This window comes from Dermacentor albipictus, chromosome 1 (genome assembly GCF_038994185.2).
Source record: "Dermacentor albipictus isolate Rhodes 1998 colony chromosome 1, USDA_Dalb.pri_finalv2, whole genome shotgun sequence".
Taxonomy (NCBI): Eukaryota; Metazoa; Arthropoda; class Arachnida; order Ixodida; family Ixodidae; genus Dermacentor; species Dermacentor albipictus.
Genome location: NC_091821.1, coordinates 505,056,721 through 505,071,764, shown reverse-complemented (window position 1 = coordinate 505,071,764; position 15,044 = coordinate 505,056,721). Strand labels below are relative to the sequence as shown.

Below are 15,044 nucleotides of genomic sequence, written 5' to 3'. Positions count from 1 at the left end.
TTCAGCGTGGACCCCGACTTGCGATGATGCCTTCGCGACGCTACGTCGCCTGCTCACAACACCACCGATACTGCGCCATTTCGATCCAACTGCTCCCACGGAAATCCATACGGATGCTAGCGGTGTTGGTCTTGGCGCTGTGCTCGCCCAGCGAAAGCCCGGCTGCCAAGAATATGTTGTTGCTTACGCAAGCCGTACTCTGAGGAAAGCTGAAGCGAACTATTCCGTCACGGAAAAAGAATGTCTCGCGATCATCTGGGCCATCACAAAATTTCGCCCATACCTGTACGGCCGGTCCTTCGATGTCGTCACCGATCACCACGCACTTTGCTGGTTGTCGTCTCTCAAGGATCCCTGCGGCCGCCTAGCCCGGTGGGCACTGACGCTCCAAGATTACGATTTCCGGGTTGTCTACCGCTCAGGCAAGAAGCACGCCGATGCCGATGCTCTTTCGAGCTCGCCTGTCCACGCCGACATTGTCAGTGTGTCTGTCCTAGACGACCCACTTCTCCCCTTCGCTTCTGTGGACATGGCTTTGGAGCAGCGCAAGGACTCCTGGATTTCGTCTTTGATAGATTACATCTCTAATTCACCTGCACGCGCACCATCCCGAGCGTTACGCCGACAAGCTTCGCACTTCACCACCCGCGACGGAATTGTCTATCGCCGTAACTACAGTTCCGACGGCCGCAAATGGCTGCTTGTAATACCTCGGCAGCTCCGCACTGATGTATGCGCCGCTTTCCACACCGACCCTCAGTGCGCACACGCTGGTCTCTTCAAGACCTACACCAGACTACGTCATAGGTTTTATTGGTGTGGTATGTACACCTTTGTGCACAAGTACATTCGCTCTTGCACAGTATGTCAACGCCGCAAGCCTGATCTTTGCCGCCCTTCTGGACCAATGCAACCTTTGCCATGCCCTTCACGGCCCTTTGACCGGGTTGGGATAGACCCCTACGGGCCTCTGCCATACACAGCTGCTGGCAATCGCTGGGTCATTGTAGCTGTAGACCACCTCACGAGGTATGCAGAAACGGTCGCTCTACCAGCCGCGACGGCTCGTGACGTTGCTTCCTTCCTGCTTCACCGCTTCGTTCTACGTCACGGCGCTCCCCGCGAACTCCTGAGTGACCGAGGTCGCGTCTTTCTCGCCGACGTCATTCAAGAACTTCTCGCTGAATGCCGCATCATTCATCGCTGTACCAGTGCATATCACCCGCAAACAAACGGATTGACAGAGCGCTTTAACCGAACTCTTGGCGACATGCTTTCAATGTATGTCGCCTCCAACCGCACCAACTGGGACCTCATCCTTCCCTATGTCACGTACGCCTACAACACGGCACCCCAGTCAACGACGGGCTTTTCTCCCTTCTTTCTTCTATATGGCCACGAACCATCCTTTCCCATCGATACTATTCTCCCTTACCGTCCCGACTTATCAGAGGGTACACCGGCTTCCGAAGCCGCCCGGTATGCAGAAGAATGTCGGCAACTAGCTCGCTCCCTTACAACGCAAGAACAAGCGCTACAGAAATTCCGTCATGACGACGGGCGCCCCCACCACCAGTTTTCGCCTGACGCTCTTGTTTGGTTGTGGGTGCCTCCTACTTCGACACAAGGTGTCTCCTCCAAGTTCGTATCCCGATACCATGGACCTTACCGGGTTCTACGCCAAACTTCTCCTGTGAACTACGCTATCGAACCTCTGACGCCCCCTACGGACCTGCGAAGCCGAGGCCGCGAAATTATGCACGCAGATCGGCTCAAGCCGTATCACGAGCCCTTCGTCCTCACCACGCCTTAGGCCTCCTGTGCGGCTCCGTCTTCAGCGAGGGGGGAAGTTATAAGGAAGAAGAAGTGCGCCGTGCCGAGTTCCGCAGCCGGATCGCCAGCGCTACTGAAGTGGGGCTCGGGCTAGACGCTGTTCCTGGTTTTTGTACCGGCTAAGCCAACGCTGTTGCGTCTTCTTGTCCACGTCCTTCGTGTCATCCACAGCCGTGTCGGACTTCTTTGCCATAGTTAATTTTTACTTTTCCTTCCTGTTGGGCTTTGCGTTGGCTCTCTCCCTTATATAGATCGCTTAATTTCTCGAATCCTTGCGCCTCTTGTTTCCAGTTTGCAATTTTGCACGAAAAGAGCTGTACAATTAGAAAAAAACCAGACGAGTTAACGGGTGACACTCATATTGCCTATGAGTTTAAGGGTTATTGCAGGGTTTGATGATGGACACAGTCTCGCATTATTATATTTTCCACCTTCTCTAACCCCTATCACGTACATATGGTTCCGAGGATGTGTGAGCGTGGCGGCGAGCCTTCACTCGAGGAAATAATGAAACAAAAAGAAAGGTTAATCGCAATTGGCATTTTCTCTGGCCGCAACTCGTTCCACGTGCATATAGACCAGCTGGCCACGAACTGAATCCCTTTTCTGGTCCGTGGATCAGTCTAAACGAAGAAGGTTGAACTAACGAAGCAACAACAATGCGAGTGACCGTTGAATAGATGGTGACAGCTGAATGCATCTGGAGTTAATCGCGCGGGCACCGAATTGATGTGGAAACTGGCCTTCACATCCTAGGAGACGCCATTAACTACCGCCATCCAAAAGGAGTGAAAAAGGCAGCAAAATGTTGACGCCCGATAGCTGTCAAACCTCAGCATTGATTTGGCGGTGCTTTAGAAATGTGCTTGAGAAGTGGTGGCGAGGGCGGGGATGGGGAGGGGGGGTGGGTATGCACCTTAATTTCGGCGGGGGGGCCGAGTCCCCCCGGGCTCCCCATTGGGTACGTGCCTGCTCTGTGGTATCCTCTGCGCGGTGTCGAACAGTAAGCGCCTATGCGTGCGGCTAGCGCGCTGACCGGGGCTGAGTGCGAACATCAGCCGTTTCATGTGCGCGCAGGCGTACGTTCTTCTGCCAAGCCTTGGTCATTCTTGTATACCGCATCAGCCAATTCTCACTTCCCAGTGCCCCTCGAGCACACAGATATGAGCGATAAGGAGGGTTTGTCCCTTAAATACTCACAGCAGCCACGTCTTTGACATTCTTATACGTGGTTCTTTTACGTGCCACAGATGCATCCTTCGCTGTCAAAATCAGGAGCACTGCACAGCTGTCCCTAACCTTCAAGGCGCTTATCGTACACGTTCTGCTGTACAGCGGTTCCAGATTGTGATTAAATGTGAGCACGGTTCCACCGAAGACGGCAAACATATTCCCAGATCAGCCTTCGTCCGTGGCGCTGTACACTCTAAGAAAAAAGAGAGTAAAAAGTGAGTCACGGCAACTTGACTCTCTTTTTTTCTTCTGAAGACCCACTTTTGCGCGAGTAGAGTCAGAAAGAAGAGTCAACATTCCCGCATGGGTCGTTTGACTCTCAATAGCGCGCTAAGAGTCATGGAATATCGCCATTCCTCTGATATTCGAGATCAGTCTGGCGAGAGAAAGATTTTAATCCAGGAGAAGAAATACCAGATAAACTCTTCTGCTTTAGGCAGGCCCTCGGGTTCCTGTCCTGGTTGTAATGCCGTGTATCATTCTTTCATCCTTGTCATGTTCTGCAATTACTTCGAACTCTATATATTGATTTTCCTTGACCATGTTTGTTGATACCTCACACGCTTAAGCGATAGCTGGATTCCCATGATAAGGAAAACTTGGATTTGTCACACTGGATTCTGACCATAAGTAAATCTAAAAAAAAGTATTGGCTACTAAAGAGAGCACAGCAAAGAGATAAGTTCAGTAGGTGCAGTCAACAGTGTCGATTGTAAATGTAATTCCGCGACTTAAACTAAATTTTGAAGATTTAAGTTCCAAAATCAATATCTTGTTATGAGGCGCACGGTAATGGAAAGCTGCAGATTTATTTTCAGCAGCTCGGGTTATTTAACGTGTACGGAATGCACGGTTACGCGCGTTTTCGCATTCTGCCCCCGTTGGAATGTGACTGCCGCGGTTGTGATTGGACCCGTCACCTCGAGCTCAGCAGCGCAACACTAAAGCCACTGGGCTACCGCAGTGCGTTGCGTTCCGCGGCCAGAAACAAATATTAGCGTACGCAACACTGCTTTGGAACCCCCTAGAAATATAAAAACAAAAATACAGCAGTTTCGCCCCAATGCTGCATGAACCACTGCACGAACCATTGCTCGAACCAAGGTTCGTTGTTTCATCGGCTGAATAAACTGCAGTAAACATTCGCTTACTCCTTAAATTAGGAAGCACTGGCTCACGCGCGTACGTGCAAACAACAGATCTCACTCAATGACGGCGAACACTCGCTGTCACAGCGTTGGCGTGACGAAGGGCGCGACCGAACGCTTCTGCTGCCTCTTCCGTCAAAGCGTCTCCGCAAAATTGCGTTATCTGAGCGCCCCCCCCCCTCCCCCCAGCTTTGCGTCCATCGGAAATTATCACCAAAACAGAGCGAGGGTGGCGCAAGACCGGGCTAGAGCAACGTCTAGAGGAGGAGAAGCGCGCTAAACTAGCGCATCCCTCTCCCGGCTTGCGCGCGTTTTATCACGTGACCTCCTATAGATACTTGGGGCGCCCATCGAGCCCGGCTCAGCCTCAAACACTTCCTTTAACGCGCACAGCCAACGGCGCGGGATAGGATCTTATCGCACTTGACTTTATACGAAAGCTCACGGTAACACCGACAGATATATTTCGACGGTTGTGTCCATATAATTGCTATCGCAAAATTCGCAATAAATAGAAATTTTCACTAAGGACCAACCACGCTGCTTCTCCATGTCGTGAGAGAGCGCTGAACGATAGTTCTAGAAAATGTGTTGCTAAATCTCCGCCAAATGACTACGCTCGCATTTGGTGACAACGGAACACAGTCGCAAGAACTTGTGGAGGAAATACCGGAGTTCTGGCAGCTTCAGGTGCACTATAGCACTGTAAAATAATTTACACCCCTAAGGGTTTTTTTCGGTGTCTATAACTAACCCCCTAGCACCCTTGAAAAAGGTGGGTTCTATAGGGAATTACACCCTTATGATGGTTATTCTATATTCCAATAACACCCTATCCCTTGAGGGTGTTTTGAACAACATATTACCCTTCGACCCACGGGGTGTAAGGGTGTGATCAGGAATATATTACCCCTTCACCTATCGGGTGTAATGAGCAATATAATAACCCTTGAAGTATGGCATGTGGATGCGGGTTCATATGCACTTCATTGTTTGTTTCGTAAGTCCACAGTCAGGCTAGCACACAGAAATGTTATGTATGGTGTGCATACAATAGGTAATGTGTTTCCAAACGCACGGCATAGCAACTTTGAGAGAAAACACAATCATGTGTGATGGTCCCATTTACCACAGACACAGAGTGACTGCATGGAGGGTCATTTATTCTAGCCTCCTGTACAATATTTAGAGCTTGCACTATGCCTTGTATGTGGTGACAAGTCTTGTGGCCGTTCTACGTTGAAGAACAGTCTCATTCAAACCAAAGTTCCAGGGCAGAGGCGAGGATGATGATGCCTTTGTGTAGCTGCATTCCAATGTCCTAAGGCGAGCCATCATAGATGAAGCCATTTCTTCACTGATCGCTGTAACCATCTGCTTCTTTTCTACCTGCAAAATGATTTGTTGCAATATAATGTCAGGAAAAGTACACGAAACATGACAAGCTGTGCTTCCCTGCATCATTCACTTTAATATTTCAAGATCACATGAAGAGCAGGTTAAAGAAACAAGCACAGATAGTGCTTACTTCCAAGAAATCGTTATTTCGAAAGAATAAGGCATTCAATCTGCCACATCATGAATGTAGGAGAGACAGGCTACAGAAATACATGAGGCCAATTCAGAAATTATTGCCTCCAAGCCCACTACTTTGCCAATATTACAGCAAACATTTTGAACTCTATCATTTATGCACTTATGTTTAAGCTATCGAATGTCACTTGCCTCGCCTTCCTATCTCTTCTCGTTCCAGAGTAATCGAGCAATTCATGGCATCCACTGGTGACATCCAGTTGAAACAACAGGCTGTAATTGAATTTCTGACTGTGGAAGGTTGTGTGCATATCAACATTCATGGCCATCTGACTGCAGTTTACAGGGATGCCTGTGTTGACATCAGCACTGTGCGGAGGTGGGCAAGGACTGTGAAAGACCAAAATCCTGCCTCATCAGATCTCCCGGATCAGCACCGAAATGGACGGCCCACAATGGCTTCTGATGAGGGTCATGAACATCAGGCAGATGAGCTGACTCGGGGCAATCGCAGGATCAAGCAACACCAGATTGCAACAACACTCGCCATTTCCGTTGGCTCAGTGAACCACATCAATAACGACCTGCGTTACAAGAAGACTTGCGCTTGTTGGGTGTCACGGTAACTGACAACTGACATGAAAAAGTCGAAGCATAGCCAACAAGTTCAATTCTTGTAACCCAGGAGGTTTTTAATTATGTGGTTCACTGAACCAATGGAAATAGCGAGTGTCGTAGCAATCTGGTGTTGCTTGATCCTACGATTGACCTGATTCAACTTGTTTGCCTGATGTTGATGATCCTCATAAGAAGCCGTTGTGGGCCGTCCAGTTCGGTGCTGATCCTGGACATTTGATGCGGCTGGATTTTGATGTTTCTCAGTACTTGCCCACCTACGCACAATGCTGACTTCAACACCGGCATCCCCGTAAACTGCTTTCAGATGGCAATGAATGTTGAAGGGCGCACAACGTTCCGCAGTGAGAAATTCAATTCAATTACAGCCCAGTTTCAACCGGACATCACCACTGGATGCGATGCATTGCTCGATTACTTTGGAACGCGAAGAGATAGGAAGATGGGTCAAGTGACATTCTATAGCTTAAACATCAGTGCATTAATGATAAAGAGCCAAAATGTTTGCAGTACTACTGGTAAAGTAGTGGGTTTGGAGGCATTACTTTCTTAACCGCCCTCATATTACAGCAATAACGCTGTGCTGTAATTTAGTGATCTTAAGCTTCTAAATTCGCCTCACTGGTGTGCTCTTGATCCCTAATTGTCATGGTGGTTGCCCTGCAAATGTTTATCAAGCATGGTTCCTCTAAAACATTTGACACAATTATTTGTAACATATTCAACGAAAATTTTAAAATGTTAGTTGAGAACATTACTTGTTTCGTTTTCCTGTTGTTCTCTTTATACTAAGCATCACTAAGCTGACCTTTATTTTTTCTTAATCTCTGACTTACACAGTGGCTGGTAACAACCCCTCTGTCAGAACTATTTGGCATCTCTACTACAAAGAAGCCCTACCTACACCTTCTGACATCATCTTAGCCATCTCCACTAAGCAAGCACATAATCCTGCTGGTATTTTTATTACAGAGGTTTTCCCTAAAGATCTTCCAAGCAAGAACACTTTAGCATTTGATCATTTAGATGCTTTTAACTGAAACAACACAGTGAATCCATCATGCTTAACAGAAGTTTAGCTATTTTAATCAAAGCACAGTTAAAGCCTTTCATGTATGAAGTTTGTGATCTGCTTTCACTTGATCTTGCTGGTTATATGATTGTGAGTTACACTGAGATCAAACATTCTAATGGCCAACATCTTTCATCTGTGAAGCGCAGAAAACTTTAGTGCACTTGTCAGTGTTGTTACGACATTCTTATATGTGATGATTAGGATTAGGATGATTAGGATTATATGTGATGATGATGGTTAGCACTGTAGTAGGATTGTACAGGGTGATCATTTTTAAGTTTTATGGAATTTAAAAAATATCCTGCGGCAGATGGCATAATTCTTGTCCTTGAGCTAGATTATTTGAAGAGGTGGACATTACTAGCATGAGAAATCGAAACACATGCTCAACTAAATAAAAAAATCACTAATTAACTTCGTAACTAATTATATTACTGCACATATTGCAATTTATTAATTGTAGCCAGTGAGCTTGGAAGACATATGCATTTGAACTTCCAGAATGACACCAGTTTAGGAATATTTACCTTATAAAGACCAATACACAAGGGTGTTCCCGTTACTTTTGTGCATCAGTGCATAAAAGCACATTTTGTTAAAAAAGTAAGTGGAGCAACAGTGCATTTTTACAGCAAGTTTGATGGTGCATATCTCCAAACTGACGCCATTCTGGAAATAAATTCCAAGTAGATACACCTTGTAATGTCACTGGCTATGATTCGTAAATTACAATATGTGCCCCAGATATGTGGTGGCACTGGCAAACACTCCCAGGGTTCTACTAGGAAACATAAATACCCAAGAAAGTGATGGGGAAACGGCGCCCGCAGTAGCTCAATTGGTAAAGCATCTAACGCGTAATGCGAAGACATGGGTTCGTTCCCCACCTGCGGCAAGTTGTTTTTTTCATCCACTTTCATTTCCATTTATCATTTCTTTATTTCATTTGTTAATAACAAGTAATTTACCCTAACTTGTCCTTGGTGTCAGTGTTTGCTGGCTTCTTAGGATATGATTAATAAACATCGGGTTCATCGGTTAAGCCGCTTTCTTTTCGTTTATATTAGCTATAATGTAATTCATTCGACAGATAATAAAATTTTCTAATTAGCTTGATATGTTTCGATTTCTCGTTCAAGATATATCTGCCTGTTTGAATATTCCTGCTCAAGGACTAGAATTATGCAATATGCAACAGGGCTATATTTAAAAATTCCACAAAACTGAAAATCATCACCTTGTATAAAAACAGTGAATTTAAAAACAAGCTTCAGTGAACCTTACTGAATCAGCAAATGGCCAGTGTAACTAGTCTGATCATCCTGGAAATCTTTTGTAGCTTATAAGCATAGTGCATTTCAATTCCACATTTAGGAGTGCAAATTTTTCTTGAAGTCAGCTTTTTCTTTTTAACAGCTAGCATCCCTGCCAGTTTGCTTAAACATAATGTTGCCTGACTTCAACAGTACGGCACAATCAGACTTTTTTCTGCTCACAGTGTCTAGTGATGTGTCTTTAGCAGCTGAGATAATTAATGTTCATGCAGATAAACATCACAAAACATTGCAATAACTGCCAAGAAAATGCAATCATGCGTTTTGTTTACAAAAGAGCATGTGCTCTATCTTCTGCCAGGTTTGTTCTCCATGTCAGGCTAGCACGAAACTTGCACAAGAGGCACCTTTTGCATCCATGAAGATATTTTATGAGGTTATGGTGGTGTCGAAACATGATATAAACCATAACACTTTAAACTATTTTATGAAACAGTTATTTGTACGAGATAGAAAAGGCACCAATTTTGAATTTATCACATTTGGTTGAGTACCATAGTATAAATGGCCCAACTAGTACAGGTACGCAAACGGGCTAGTTGGTACTGGTCGATGACGTTAGACAATGTGAACACGACAAAGGATGGAGAAAGAGGCGATAGCATTTGTTCCATTTCTCGCCACTTTTGATGTCCCTTGTACAAGTCTGCGCTGTCGAACATCGTGGATCAACTAGTACAGTCTGAAAAAAATATGTCATGAAAGAAAACTTGGCTTTCAACCTCGACAATTCTGCCTGTTAGGTATTATGGTTTCTTTAGAACTTATTTCTTTATACAAAGTCAGACCCATCAAGTAAAGCTCGCTGAGAAAGAAATGAAGAACAGCATCAACACCTCTCAAGGCACATGCATCAAAGGAGTCAGAGCATCATACACATTACCTTTAAGTGCAAGAGTATTCTCTTTCTTAGGCAAACTGCATTTCTAGTTTCTTAAAGCCTATATATTTATTTGCCGCAGCTATGGGAAGATCACAAGGTGGAAAAGATGTGTTGGTGCAATTTCAACTATTATGTACAACAACAAAAGGTAAAGCACAGGAAGTCTCACTGCTCTCCTCTGTCTAAATGACATTCAGTTTCATTTGTCATGTCCACTCCTATCCTGATGGCAGCAGAAACAGGAAGACAGCAGCGTGGTTCAGAAAGCAGACGAAGGAGCTGATATCCTAGCTGACATAAAGAGTAAAGAAGGGAGCTGGTCAGGCCATGTAGTGCAGACTTGAGACATCATTAACTAGCGCGAAAAAGACAACGGACGACAGCTAGAAGCACACAGGACAGAACTCTAAGCTTCAACTGAAATTTTGGCTACACAGAAACATAGGATTCAGGGGACGCGACCTCGACGCATGGAAGCAACATTTATCTTACATTTTCCCTGCCTGACACAGGAGGTATCGGAGCAAATCGATGGGCAGGTTCATTTCGAGATACGAACACTCTTTTTTGGCGAGAGCCAGGGAAGGGGTGCTTACACACCTATCACCCGCTTTTCGATGCGAAGTGCTTCGAATATTTTCATGTCGACCTGCGTCTAGAGCCGCCTGGGCAGATGAGTGCTTTGAAACTGCTCAGTGCATGAGCACTTACAGCAATGATTGGCCAGATGGCCACCAGCCATGACAGCTGCCTTATCTTTGTTCCCCCAAGCGGTCGTTTAAACACCGACCTGTTTGGCTTGAGGAAACATAGGGCAGCTTTGAGTGCCTTGGTGGCTGGTGACCACATGGCCAATCATCGCCATACGTGCTCATGCACCAAGCAGTTTCAAAGCAATCGTGTGCTCAGACAGCTCCAGAAGCATGTACATAGGGAAATATATGAACCACTTTGCATCAAAAAAGCGGGGAATAGGTGTGTAAGCACCCGTCTCTGGCTCTTACCAAGAATGTTCGTAAGTGAAATTAACCTGTTCATAAATTTGTCCGATAGCTCCTTTGTTGTTTCTGTCCGTCGGCATTCTGTGCATTCCATGTTTCTGTGTAGCAAAAATTTCAGTTGAAGTTTAGAGTTCTTCCTTATGTGCTTCTTGATGTTGTCTTTTTCACGCTAGTTATTGATGTCTCAAGTCTGCAATGAGCACCAACTAGCCAAAGTGCCTTCTTCAACCATGTAATACATGGGCATATAACCGGTGTCACATTCGAGTTACAGAATGGATGCCAAGAGAAGAGAAGGGTAGTCAAGGATGGTAGAGAAGTAGACTATGATGAATTCAAAAAATTTTGCAGGCTTCACTTTGAATCAGCTAGCGCAAGACAGGGGTAATTGGAGCTCACTTGGGGAGGTCTTCATCCTCCTGTAAAAAATATCTAGGCCAATTGTGATGAAAAAAGTATACCTGTCGGCTCAGACGTCTTCACTGTCTTTTCAGCAATGTGTAGGCCCAAGACAGCCAGTCGGTTCCCATGCAATTGCTTCATGCTGACTGTAACTGCATGGGCACAAGAAAACAACCAACCATTAATACCACCCGAGATTGACCACTCAATAAAAGAACCTCTCAAAACAGCAAATACAATTAAGCATTTACCAGCTTAATAAATACATATATAAAGGCCAAGAATAGTTACAATAACCATACCCTTTATCACTAGACATTAAAATAAGGTAGTGAAACGTACTCTAACCGTAGGACGCTCAGTGCAATTAATTTCAGAAACACTGTTGACAACTGACAGGACGCCTTAGGCAGGGTTCAATCACACAACAAGAAAACAAATAGTAGTTGTAATAAGCACGCCTGCGTGAAACCAAGAAACGAGTTCAAGGACGAGAAAAAAAGTGATTAGGCTCGGTGTGCTTATTTATACAAAAAGATAAATTTATAAACAAATAGCGCAACCATGCGTTCATCCGCAACAGCACAAGAGCTTCTAGAACAAACGAGCACAACTTAAAGCGAAGGATAAGTACATAGCCGGGACGGTCGTGGTTCTTTTGTTTTGCATTAGTTCTAGTCATGAAAGCACAAGCATTGCAAGCTGCCTGCGCCATTACCTACCACGGGACCGCCGACAAAAAAAAAGAACAATAACAATTGAGTGAAAGTACGCAAGCGACATTTAATACGGTTGTCACACTGCATACTTTTGGCCGCGATCGATCCTGACTGGAATCGAATTTCTGGAGGCGTTTGGCCTCGTTGCACAATCGGCGGACGGGAGCCAATCGCGGTCGAAAATGTCGATCCAGAACAGGCTCAATCGTGATCGAAAGTGGCCGTGTGACACCGGTATAAGTATGCGCCCATCTTTAGTAACAGAATGAACTAATTAGCCAAACCAAAGTATTATTTACCTGCCTGCGCCGGATACTGACGCGTAGCAGTACTTAATTCTCTACAACTCTAGTTGAGGACACGTGAACAATGAAACATTCATTTTTTTTTGCCTTTTTCACATTCGGTGCCCATAGGCTACGCCTGGAGTACATATACTACACTCGCATCCAACACACCTTGTGCTGTCCTTTAAATAAATTGCGCGAAGATTACTACCACAATGACGCACCATAAAAACGCGACGCTGAACGTGGCTACGTACGTACCTTTTATATGAGCAGTTCATGCGTCTTGCAAAAGGCCCTCGGTTTGAAGGCGGAGCGCTCCCACGATGTGTACTGTGGGCACACCATTTCGATTACGTAGTGGATGGACGATGTTGACGATAGATTCCGCCGAAAAACAAAACGTCCACTTCATCACTGTTCAGGCCGAATGGAAGATGTTTTCTCCGTCGCCACGAATGACGGCCGTCGTAGGCGTAGTAAACACACTGTCACAAAGAAACACCGATGTCGTAGGCCGCTGCTGCCCTTCTTTCTCACGCACAATCGCGTCGTCTTCACTCCGGGCGCTCACTTCGCGTCGATGAGCACAAAAGTACGCGAGAACAACGAGGTGGTACAACCTAAACGCAGCAAAAAACAATCTAATTACTCACAACTTCAAGAATGTCACGGAGAACACACATGCACCCGACGGCCCGCCGGCCCGCCGCGAGACGTAGGAAATGACGTAGCGGCGATAGCGGCGACACCCGTTGGGGGAAGTTATTTCAATTTCGGTTTCGTTTTCAAGGCATAAAAACAAATATTCTTTTAAACTACGTGTGTGTATTACTTTCAAAGCTATTTATTTTACGCTACCTCTAAGCCATTTTCTGTGTTTACGGGTAGTTTCACTGGAAACTTATTCCCAGAAACATGGGCTGATGTCAAATCAAATGGGGCAAAGGTGGGCTGGTAACTGCGTGTAAGTGAATTTATTTCTCGATGCTTTTTTTGTTTGTTTGCTTGGACGTTCATTTGTAAAAAGACGTGGCCCTTCCTGATTTTATAAGATACAGAGGTACTTGCGAGTCTGTCTTTTCTTTTATGCGCAGAAAAAGAGAGAGAGAGAAAAAAAAAGCTTTATTTGGCATTTTCAAGAAGTTCACAATGCTCATATTTCTGAACTGGTGGGCTCACGCAAATTTTAAATAGCTTGGACGAACGGCAGATATAAAAGTACTTGCAGAATAGCTTTCTAAACGTATAGGCGACACCACGAAATTTCACATGTGCAGAACTACACGAAAACCTTAAGTTTCCAAGTACGAAGTCTTTGCGTGGTGTCGTGAAAGTGCAACCGAAGCGAATCCAGATCTCGGGATTTTGTTTTTCTTTCGTTTTTTTTAAGAGCGGGTGAGCAAGTGCGGCCGATGATCGCTCAAAAGAAAGAACAAATATAACGACTCCCCTTTGGTGGACAGCCCCGTGAGTTGTCGCTTACAATCTGATGTCGGTCTTTGTCTTACTGCAGTTGCTTAAAATAGCAGTTTGACGGGTAATGAGGAAGATATATTCACAATCGAGGTATTTTGTGCAAGCGGTAGACAAGTCATTTTCAACCAAACTACTCTCGCCCTCAAACTACCACGAGCAGATCAATTTAGTATTGTTCCTATACAATAGCTGTGCCTATACCATCGCCGAACCCCTTTGCTCGGCGAGGGTGCGGCTGTGGTAAAGGCTATTGAATGACAACAACAATTTCTTGGTAAACTGTGGGAACTGTGATGACATTTCGTCTGGGTGTTGGCTTTAAGCATTCTCTTGTCTCCCCTTAGTATCATACTGTCTCTCCTCTGCGCTGTTGCATGTGAGTACAAAAAAGTAAGTGCTGCACCTTCTGCACTACTTTTGCGGTGGGTTGGGGAGGGCAGAAGGCGGCTAACGCGTAATTAGTCTTCCAGAGGGCATTGTGTCGATGCCAGGGTGTTTCAGTGGGCATTGTGACGGCCAAAGAGGTCCAAGAAGTATTGTAGCGATGCCCACGAAGTTCTCGCTAAAAGGACTCGCACACGCCTTCCCCGCGTCCCTCTCATGTTCATTATGCACGCCCTCAAACCACCCACCGACGCGGCTGGCAAGCCAGTGACAGCAGCAGCAGCAGCAGCAGCAGCAGCAGCAGCAGCAGCAGCAGCAGCAGCAGCAGCAGAATTGGAAAGAGTGAGGGAGGAGGCATAGAAAGCTTCGTTTTAAAATATGGAAGAACGCCCCTGTGCACGCTGTAACCTGCAATCCAGAGCTCTCGTGTTTTTATAAAATTCAATTTCATTCTGCAAAGTATTTCCCGTATTCAGCATGTGCATCTGTCCTACCCGTCTAGCGAGGGGAGACGGGCGAGTCTCGCGAGACGGGTCTGCATATGCCAAGACATCGCGAACGTACTTGGCAGGTGGGCAGTAGCGCGCACACTTGAAAAATGGCTCACCACTGTTCCGTGAACCAAGATGGGTCTGCAAATGCCCCTCCAATTTCTGGAATCTCGTTATATCTGCAATGATTGGCTTAATATCCTATTCATGCATGCAATAATACTGTCGCCAGTTTGGGAGGGGAAATATTTGAGTAAATACCGCTGTTAGTCGGTGTTGTAAATACTTTATGCATGGCAAGTTGTACTGTACCGTTGGTTCTCTGTACTTTCTTAGATTATTCTCCCTTTCTTTTTGAGCACTCCGTCCAGGCAGCTGTTTGTACGCCAGTAGAACTTTCCGTTACTATACAACTACAAACTTAACAGTTTCTTTTTGTACAGCCAGCATCGTGAATTGACGCAGACGCGAAGCCATGAGCGTTTTGCACGGCTCTTTCCGCAGATGCTGCTTGAGCAAAGCATTGTGGTGGGTGAGAAGGTTCAAGTTTGCCAACGAACCTACCTTGTTTATAAACTTGGGAGAAGCAGAACGAATTGGGGTTAT

At 45.6% G+C, this 15,044-nt stretch overlaps 1 protein-coding gene and 1 long non-coding RNA gene across 6 annotated transcripts in view; both read right to left on the bottom strand.

Moving 5' to 3' along the window:
• Positions 1-15,044, bottom strand: part of LOC135907603 (high-affinity choline transporter 1-like) — a 294,531-nt gene that overhangs the window by 76,699 nt on the left and 202,788 nt on the right. The gene's annotated exons all lie outside the window — the stretch shown is intronic.
• Positions 4,977-12,782, bottom strand: LOC135907581 (uncharacterized). The gene is made up of 3 exons (XR_011514500.1): positions 12,346-12,782; positions 11,138-11,230; positions 4,977-5,603 (listed from the first exon to the last, which is right to left on the bottom strand). It is a non-coding gene; the product is annotated as an uncharacterized lncRNA (long non-coding RNA).